Genomic DNA, 10,536 nt, shown 5'->3' on the forward strand with positions numbered 1-10,536 from the left:
TATATATATATATATATATTGCACTAACTGCAGCTGATCTCCACCATGACTTCTTCTACATCTGTACTTTGTCTTCTGCTTTCAGCTTGGGGACCATGCATTTCTACAAATAATTTATGGTATTTGCAGACATTACATTAGATCAGTCTAAGTGGACAGTTTGATCTAGACATGTAGGTATATAGATGTTTATAGTGCCTAGGTCAGACTAAAAATGGCACATACAACCTAAACCTAAGTCAAGATCAGTTCAAGGTACACTGATCTACTGAACATCTGCAAAGTCCCCCTATTGATTCAAGTTAGCCCACTATTCTCCAACATCCCAGCATGTTTCTCAGCCCCCATAGCTCTCCCTCACATGAAGGACACTGACACTCACCCTGCATTCAGCTTCTCTGGCTGAGCACCCAGCAAACCCTGCCTCCAAGCTATCAACCCATCTCCCCAGCCCTGCTTCCAGCTCTGGGTCACAGACAGATATAGGGGAAGCAATGGAGCTGTGTCCCCCCACACAGGCTCCAGGCCCCCAGGCACCAGAGACCCCAAGCTGTGCCCCCATACCTCCAAGACCCTGTCATGAAATACTCCACCATCTACATGCAGACCTAAATACTAAGGCCAGGAGAACCCCAAGACTCAGGCACAGCCCCTCAGCCCTGGACCCTGGCACTCACACACCAAGCCAGGGATCCCACATTCCCAAACACTTGGGCACAGCCCCACTAACCCCACATTTCAAAGGGCAGACCCAAGCACCTCACAACCAATATGGGCTCACCTACGCTCCCTACAGAGGAATCATTGCAGGCAGTTCACCTCTGGCAGGTGGAAGGGGGTGGGGGCGGGAAGCCGAACCTTGGGACTGGGTCGCACAGAGACAACTTCCTGCAGCTCGGCCACTGCCAGCAGGTACCTGGACCATGTCAACCTGAGGTGCTGGCAGGGATTTTTTGGCTGGCAAGTGCATGTTCCTGGACTACTTGTGCATGAGAGGAGCCATGAGCATACACGCTGCAGCAGACAGGTGGATGCCTCTGGAAAATTTGGGAGCAGGTGGAGCATGGCCAGACATGTCAGGGCTGCCACTTAGCAGCCCCTGAAAGAGTCCAGACTGCAGGGATGGGAGGACATGGGACCTGCCCAGCATCCTGAGGGCATCAGGGGGAAGGTAAATGAGCCTTAGAGCAGTGGGGGGGAGGGTTCTTTTGGGTCATTTGGCTTCCCCTTCTCACACTGATCCAGGCTCTGACCCTCTTGGCAGGGGCCTAATTTGCTCTAGCTGCTCCCTTCAGCCCTGGGCCCACTTAGTCTGGCCTTTGCTTTTTGGAAGTAGACTCCACAGTATGGCTTTCAAATGCACTGAAGAATTACCTGAAGAAGGATGCAGTGTATCTGAAACTTGTCGAAGTCTAGCTCAACCATGTAGTTGGTCCAATAGAAGAAATCACCCACACAAATCCTTGCCTCCCTTTATGAATAGACAAGTTATAGAATCATAGAAAATCATAGAAAATTACGGTTGGGAGGGACCTCAAGAGATCTAGTCCAACCCCTTGCTCAAAGCAGGACTATCCCCAACTACATCATCCCAGCCAAAGCTTGGTCTACCCAGGTCTTACAAACTTCCAAGGATGGAGATTCTACAGCCTCTCTGGGTAGCCTGTGCCAGTGCTTTACTGCCATCATAAAGGACAAATCATCACATGAAAACATCTTGGTTGCAGAGGGAAAAAACGCAGCATGCTAAATAAACCAGTTTTTTCAAGTTCCTTGCAAGCACTAAGTTTGAAAGGAAGGGGTTTCCCAAGAAGCAACACTAAGAAACCACAAGTTAGTACCAGATATATATATAAAAAAAGGAAACCATACACGGAGGAGAGTCATAGTGACTGCTAGAGTCACATGCAGAGAAAAGTCATGATCTTCCAAAGAAGCTTTCTGCAGAAAAGACGTCCTAGACTAGAGGACACTAACCTAAGCCCCAGCAATGCTCAAAAATTGTGAGGAAGCTGAGACAGGTAAACATGTAAAGATGATTTTATGTTTTGTCTAGATCTGTCTACTTTTTGCAGTATCTAAAGTAAAAGTTTGGAAACATTTCCAGAGTCTGTGTGTCTGTTTGCATCAAGTATCACAGGTCCCCACAGGGATTGGAATGACAGGACACAGTGTTTAAGCCACTGGGGAGTCTGGAGAATACAACACTGGTCACAAGGCCAACTTATTCCTACCATGGGGTCCCTCAAAAGATAATGAAGGAAGGAAGATCTGATCCCAAAACTGTGACTATAGTCCAAAAGCCAGGGGCAATGGCTCTAGTCATAAAAGCTTTGAGTTGAAAGGGACCCCAAGGGTCATCTAGTCGCAGCTCCTACACAGATCAGGATTCCTTTTTCTTAAAGCATCTGAGTTAAATGGTTTTCAACATTCTTCTTAAAAGTCTCCAAGGAGGTTCCACAACTTCCCTAGGCAGCCTGTTCCAATGTCCTACTATCTTTACAACAAGGAAGTTTTTTCTAAAGGTTACTCTAAATCTGTTTTGAAGCAGTTTGTACATAGTCTGCCCACTGTGGCAAAGAAGGACAATGTTTCTCCATCTTTTTATAGCAGCCTTTCAAATATTTGAAAACTGCTGCCATGTTCCTCCTTAACCTCCTTTGCCCCAAGCTAAATGTATCTAGTTCCTTCAGTTTCTTCGTCATGTAGCTTGCTTTCCTACCTCTTTATAATCTTATTACTTGCCTCTTTGTTTTTCCTACTTTCTTCTTAAAATGCAGTACCCCAATCTGGACACAGTTTTTCAATGGGATCCTAACCAAGGCCCTCAAGAGGCTTAAAAGCAAGCAGCCCCAGAATGCAGGGCCCAAACACAACAGGAAGCTTTGACATCTAATAAGACCACAACCAATGCTAACATTTTGCTGTTTACTCTGTGTGTGAGTGGATGTACTTGTGGGCCCTTTTAGACAGAAGGGTTGCCTGCAATGCAAGAGACTGGGCTCAATATCCCAGCTGGACCCTACCAATCCACTGTCCCTGTAATAGAAAATGTGGTTGCTCATCTATTCTTTAACCAAAAAAAAATAGACATCGCAGATCACCTAGTCATCTTCCCAATATGCAGCAAGACTTGCCTATGTGCCAAATCCTTCCATTATAAGAAAAGACAGGAAACTTATCTTTACGTCCTTGCTTGTTATGCAGTGACTTACAGTAGATGCAAAAACACTAGTAAACCAACAGCAGTAAGGAAGAATGGCTACACAAGGACTTTACAAGGTGAAAAGCCCCAGAGAAGCAGACCCAAGAAGTATTAACATGGGGCCCAGTGTGAGAGCACTAAAAATGCTCCTGAAATTAGGAAAAATAAGGAACAGAATTTATTATGAATCCACAGTGGATCCATTTTGCCAATGTAGCCTTTAAATACTACAGTGATAAGCACTGTCAATGACAGACCCAGAGCGGGTGCAGTGGCACAATCACACACTCCTTTTACAACATGCTGAGGGAGCAGCAGCCAAGGACTTTTTTAAAGTCCCTGAAGCAGGTACGAATCCCCGCGCCCCCGCCTTCCCTTCTGTGCTCAGTCGCACCTCCCCTCCCCTCTCATTCATCCCTCCCCTGCTCACTTATGCTGCTGTCCCTGCTGTCCCCAGCTGATCTGGGGGCACTAGAGCTCCAGCGCCACTCCTGCCCCCACTTCAGCTGAGCTGTGCAGGGGGCAAGGCTCAGCTGAGATCCCAGCAGCAGCAGCTGGTGAATTCTCCCCTTCTGCTTAGTTCCCCTGGGTGTTCTCTGCCCAGAGGCAGATGTAAGGAAGGCAAACCTGCCTGCTGCTCCCGCTGACCCTGGCCAAGCCCAGCTCCCTGTGCAAACTCCTGGCAACCCTGGCTAGAGCGGGGCAGGACCAGCCAGGACAGTGGTGCAGCAGCCAGGTTGAAAAGTGTAAGTAGAGGGGGACAAGGGAAGAGGATGAGAGGTGTTGCTGAACATGGTAGGAGGGGAGAGGGTACCAAGAGTAGGGTGGAGTGGGAGGAGTACTTACCTGATTCAGGGACTTAAGAAAAAGTCCCTGGCTGCTCCCTTGTTGTTGTCCACTTGCCCTGGGAGGGGATGGGTACAGCCACCCCTGCAATGCCAGGTGCTGCTCCTGCACCTCCCTTTTAAAAATCCTGGATCCATGTATGAGTGCTATGGAATATCTTGTACATCACAGGTTGAAGAAATTAACAGTTTAACCACCTTGGCGGGGAAGCACACTTGGTTTTCCCCATAGTACTTTCAATCCAAACGCTGTAGCACTGAGAACTGAAAAGTGAAACTGAATAGAAAGGCAGAATGAAACAGACTGGTTTGGTTTCACTGTCCAAGCTGAGTAAAGTTCAAAAATTAAGTAAACAGACCCAGTGTTGAACAGAAAATGAAATTTTTCCAAGTCTTTCAGGTTTAATGGTATCACGTATAATTATTTTTTCATGTTGTTTTACAACAGGCACCACTTTAGACTAGAGGTGCCCAACCTTCCAGCTACCACTCCCCTGCCCCCAAGTTCTTGGACCCATGGGGAGCCCTACAGGTCAGATGGCTCACAGGCCAGAGATTGAGCACTGCCGCTTTAGACCATTAAGATATATATTTCTACATAATTGTCCTCCTAATGAACAGCAGCCCAGTGTTTCAAATAAATATAAGAAAAACATTCAAATAGGAAACAATGACCAGCATAACCGTTGCCTTCCTAGTCCACCATGAGACAAAGACCAATAACCCTAATCTAAATGTGTATTGCTGTATGGTAGTGTATACACTTGAAAATACATACACTTAATTCACCAGTGAATTTTCAGGGCTAAGCAAAATAGAAATTGCATATTATAAACTTTATGCGGATAACAATCCACATAAGAAGGAAACACTGACATTTTCCTGAAGAAAACAACAACATGCCACGTCTATCAAAACTCCAGTAAAATAAAACTAGAAAAAGGTACATATATCCAGATTTACTGATACAGCCTGGCTTTTTGGATAAGCTGACAACCACACAACAGCTAGATTTAGCAGCAATAGTAATACCATAGAGACTAGGAGCCTTTGTGCTTTTAGGACTCCATTGTGCTCAGTGCTGTACAAACAAAAAACAAAAACATGGTCCTTCACGAAGCAGTTCCTAATATAAGTATGAGAGGGCAAGTCTACACGTGTCCCTATGGTACCTTTGTTACTGCATTGTCTTTTAGTACTTCATTTTGGTAGTACCGAGTGATGGTGCAGTAACAGCATGTGCACCGTACATGGGTATTTTTAGCTGCTATGTCACTATGGCAGCACACTATAATGAGGGAGTGCATTGCTGTGGAGACATAGCTGCAGTGTCACAGGTTGTGACTGCCAATGCTACATCTACGGCAACATAGCATCACGTGTAGATGCACCCAGTGAACCATATGTTGTGCCCATACATGTGCATTTCCTCAATACATCTCAAAACATTTCCAACTGAAGACATAGGGCTTAATCCTCATTATTACTCTAGCATAAATCAGTAATAACTATTCCGAATTGCTAGAACTAAACTGTGTAATGACATGAGAATCTAATCCACTGTGGGCACATCTACACAAGATGCTACTGTACACTTGTTACTGCACATTTTTTGGGTTCTTGTATTAGCAAGTACTACATAAATACGCAGTAACCGGAGCTACTGTGCAGTAGCACTGGCAAGCCTCTTTTAGGTGATGTTACTGCACAGGAGCCTATTAATACTACACAGTAGCGTATTAGCACTGTCCATGCTGTGACGCACTACTGCACAATATTTTTTGGCTCCTGTGCAGTCAGCATCTCATGTAGATGCTCCTACTTTGATTCCTAAAGATCCATAATGTATCTTCCATTAATTAAACATGCATAGGTATTAAACATGCAAATCACTGTCAGGTTTGTTAACTAATAATTTTTTTTTAGCTTTTCCATAAATATTTGTAAGTGGTGGATATGATTCCATTGCATGATTCTGCAGGATGATTCTTCAGGTGATACAAATGGCTAGTCTCTGAAACAGAACCAAAAACCATTAAGACATCTGGCAGATTTTCACAATCGTATGCTGTATATCATGGCTGATCTATTGCTTTACTTTATTGCAGGTAACGCTGTTATTTTCAACAGATCTTGTCTGGAGAGTTTCCTCTTTGCATCTCCTTTTTCATCCTCATCTACCTCCACTGCCGTCCCACTCTTTAACCCTTTTTTTACACTCTTGTATTTTTTAATGGCAAATCCCATTGGAAGGCCTATTACACAAATAAGTGGTTGTCTTTTTTAAGGTTCTGATTTAGCAAAGTAGATGCTTATCTTAAACACATGCTTATACCACTTGTAAGTCAGTGGAATCTAAACATGTGCTTTAAGTGCCTTGCTACATAATGATATATTTCAGCAAATGTTTCTGAGATTTTTTTCAATTGCAGCCAAAGAGAAGAGGCAAGTTTAAATAACAAAACAAAAAACAAACCGTAGAAAAGAATGAAATACAAATAAAATACAATACTGTCCTGAGTTAAAATACAAGAATAGAAATCCTTTCCTTAACACTGAATCATTTTTTACTTTTATTATGGGCAATTTCTGTATGAAAAATTATACCTTATATTTTAATACCTACCTAAGCAATGCTTAATGACTTGGCACCATTCAAATGCCAGCATCCTTCCCTGAAGTAATATTTCTGATAATACCTACAAGATTAGTCATTACAACTTGCTATCATCAATATCAGCATGTCTTAATCTATTGCTCTTTGAATAATTTAGCAAAAAAATTAGTAATAATGAATGACATAAGCATTATCCTCTGTATTTGGTAGATGGGAAACAAAGGTGCACAGAGGCTAAGGTCTGTATCTTCTGGATGTCCATCATTTTGAATTTCTAAATCTTTGGGTGCCAGACTTGAGAAGAAGGACCAGATTTCCATGCAATACGACTGTAGTTATTTATTATTTGTGTTATCATAACATCTACAGACCCCAGTAAGGTATTAGAGTGGCACCATGCTGTGATGCAACAGCCTGCCAAGCAGAGCATAATGTGACAGCAAGTTGTCCAATAGCCAAATACTGAATCCCGACAAGTCACATGATCATCACATGGAATTATGAATGCTCAGCACCTCAAAACCTCTGTCTATAAATATCTCAAATTGAACACCCAAAATTAGTGGACAGTTGTAAAACTTGGATGCAACTGGTTTGCCTGAAGTCAAACACTAAATCAATTAAAGAGCTGGTGCTGGGGTTCTACATACTGTACCACATTAAGTTACACCAGTTATCTGGAAGACGTCTCAGTAAGACATGCATCCCATTTAGAATAGAGTCATTAAGTGGAAAGCTTTTCCTATATATCATTTCTCAGTAAATGTGATTAGTTCCATTATGCTCTATGAACAGCAAAGGTCTCCTACTTTTATTTGCTTAACAACTATTACTACTATCCATGCTATAAATGCTATAAACATTTTACTTGTTTTAGACTCATCCATAAGTTCTGACTGGAATGATCTACCAAAATTGATCTTTGAGATTAAGACATTGTACATTAAGCCTTGCTTCCATTCAGTTTTACTAAAACTAGAACCTACATTTTAAAGCAAGTTGACAAAATGAATGTTACCTCTTATTTTAGTTGATTCTGTTGCTTAATTTACTGGTTTTATTTTATTTTTCAGTCTGCACGGTGACACAGCACCCATTTCTTTCCACACAAGTAATTTAAGCTGCAATACTGTTTCCTGAAGTTGCAATTTCAATTTGTTCATTCTTCCCCCCAACTCATCTCTTTCCCTTTTTTCATACTGAAAATGCCATTACGAAATCCTTCAAAATGGTGTTTTTAAAGTGACCCAGATTATATCCAGTGACAACTGACAGAGAATGCTCTTCACTATAAATGGCTTGGGAGAAATAGATTAAAAATGTTTGGTAAAAGAAAGTAAAGGGAGGAACTCCAACCTCTGGATTTGATTTCAATGCTGCCCTGTATCATCTCACTTCAGAAAAAAAATTAGCAGGCAGCATGTGTGGTTTGAGCACAAAACTGTTCTATGCAAGTAGACAGCATTACATACAAATTCATAAGTAAATGTTTGATGTGACCTCATTATAAGAAAAGCTTATATGTGGTTCAGCATTATCACATACATAAGCATATGCTGTAGCCCTGCTATATGCTGACATACCATGAAGTTATAGATGGACATATGTTTAACGATTTCTTTGCCTCCATCTTCCTAAGCAGGGACCGGAACAGTCACCCCCTTCCGACCCTAGAAACTGTGAAACTATATCTACCTATACATGTCTGTTGGTGGTTATCAAACTTTGTGGCATTTGAATTAGACATTTACTAGTTTGCTATTCCTAAGACCAGAAATTATCAAAATGGGACCCCAATTTTAGAAGTTTTAAACAATATTTAGATAACTATAACTGGCCTGACTCAAAAGGGCTGCTCAAACTGCCCAGCAGTGGGAGTGGTAGCTGAAAATCATAGAATCATGGAAAATGAGGGTTGGAAGGGACCACAGGAGGTCATCTAGTCCAACCGCCTGCTCAGACCAGGGCCATCCCCAATTAGTCAAAGGGCTTTGTCTAGCCAGGCCTAAATAAGGATGCTCATGTGGATTTAGGAGCCTAACTCTAGGCCTCATGCCACTGTACAGCAGCAAAGTTGAATCTACACTCTTTCCTCCCACCTCAACATAATGGCTCCATTGCCTGCCTACCTGCAAAGAGAGTCCCTCGTAAGCTGTGTGGCAGTGCACTGGTTGTGCCTGCCACTTTAAGAACATCAGGCAGGCTGTGAAGCAACTGACAGGTAGGTCCAGGCCCACTCAGGTTGTCACCTGACTGCAGAGGCCTGCCTGATTGGAGGAGGGCTGGGCAGACAGCATATAAGCCCAGACACTGGGAGCAGGACAGCACTTACATCCGGGGAGCTGGAGGAGTAACGTTGCCCGGCCTGAAGACTGTAGCTCCTGTAGCACCTGGAGGTTAGGGTAGGAACGATGGGGATGGAGGAGGTTTCTTATGGTCCTGGGTAAAACTGCACCGTGCCCCAAGAAATGCCATACCTGTGCCTCCCCAGTGAAAGGTGAGGATGGGGTGCCAGAAAGCCTCAATCCCCACTGCCTTATGGGTCACCCTTAAAGGGGAAAGGCTCGGGGCCAAGATCCACCAGTAAGGACCTGAGGCCTACAGGGAGTAAAGTGCAGCCCAGAGAGGGGTTCAAGTATAGGCCCATTGAGGAACCAGGGGAAGTGGTCCAGTGAGGGGACAAGGGGCAAATGCCCACTGAGTGGGGCCTGAAGCCTGAGTGGGTCAGAGGCTGAGAGTAGTGGATTTGGATGCCATGTGTGAGGCATGAGACATGGTGTAGGGATGGTTCAGAGCCATGTGTTTGGCCCAGTGTACCAGGGCCACAAATGGGGCAGTTTCCCGCATTACATCTATTCATTTTACATCAAAAGTGTGGCAGGTGAGAGCAGGGCAGACTGCCCTTAAACAAGGGGAGGTGTCTATCTCTTTGGGTACCTGGGGATCCCCTCTCCCCCTCTTTACACCATCACACTGTTTCACAGTAGCAGATGTGACTACTATTTGGCCTGCAACCTTCAACACTGAAACAGAGTTCTTTATTTTTGAGCTAATAAAGTAACTCCAATAACCAGAGGCAGCAGTGGGCTGTTATCCCCTGTGAACCAGAGGGTTATGTGAGGCATATTAAATAATGCATTACCCAATCGTTTGAAATACTGATCCCCATACAATGGAGCAACAACAGTTCCACTGCACACAGACCTGAAGAATGGACAGACATTTCAGCAGAGTAAGATGTGTGTGTCTGAACAGCGACAGTGCAGTTATCTAAGAAGCAAGTTATAAGCTTGCCTAGTCCAAAGGAACATATCCACTGGCATGCAGTAAACAATAATACTGAAAATGCAGACCTGCGTCTGCACAACCTGTGACAAAAATTATGTCTGGGGGAATATATTCTTTTCAAATGAATCTTACAGTATTCTGCGGTCTTTCCCCCTACATAAGAGGAATGAACAACAAAGTACTTGTGGACAGAATTTAAATCTCTTTAGTCACATAGATGTCCATATTTTATTTCCCTCACTGTCAGAAAGCAGGGCAATAAGGCACTTTAAAGACTAACTAATTTGGAAAGATGTAGACTTCACTGACTACAGCCTGCTTTGTAAGATACTGAAAATGGAATATGACGGGACATCTGATGAAGTAGGCTGCAGCCTACAAAATAGTATGCTTTTCTGAATGAGTTGGCCTTGAAGTTCTTACCCTGCCCTGCCTTCTGGCTGACTTCATACTAACCTGTCTAACTACCCCTCTTTCTCACTATGAAATACCATGCAAGTAGTATATAGGCTCTCCGCCCTTCAATTCAAATGTGACAGGTGGGCGGGACCGGAAGTCCCGCCCCTTGGCCCCGCCCCCTT

This window comes from Gavialis gangeticus, unplaced genomic scaffold (assembly GCF_001723915.1).
Source record: "Gavialis gangeticus isolate Ggan-Ray unplaced genomic scaffold, GavGan_comp1, whole genome shotgun sequence".
Taxonomy (NCBI): Eukaryota; Metazoa; Chordata; order Crocodylia; family Gavialidae; genus Gavialis; species Gavialis gangeticus.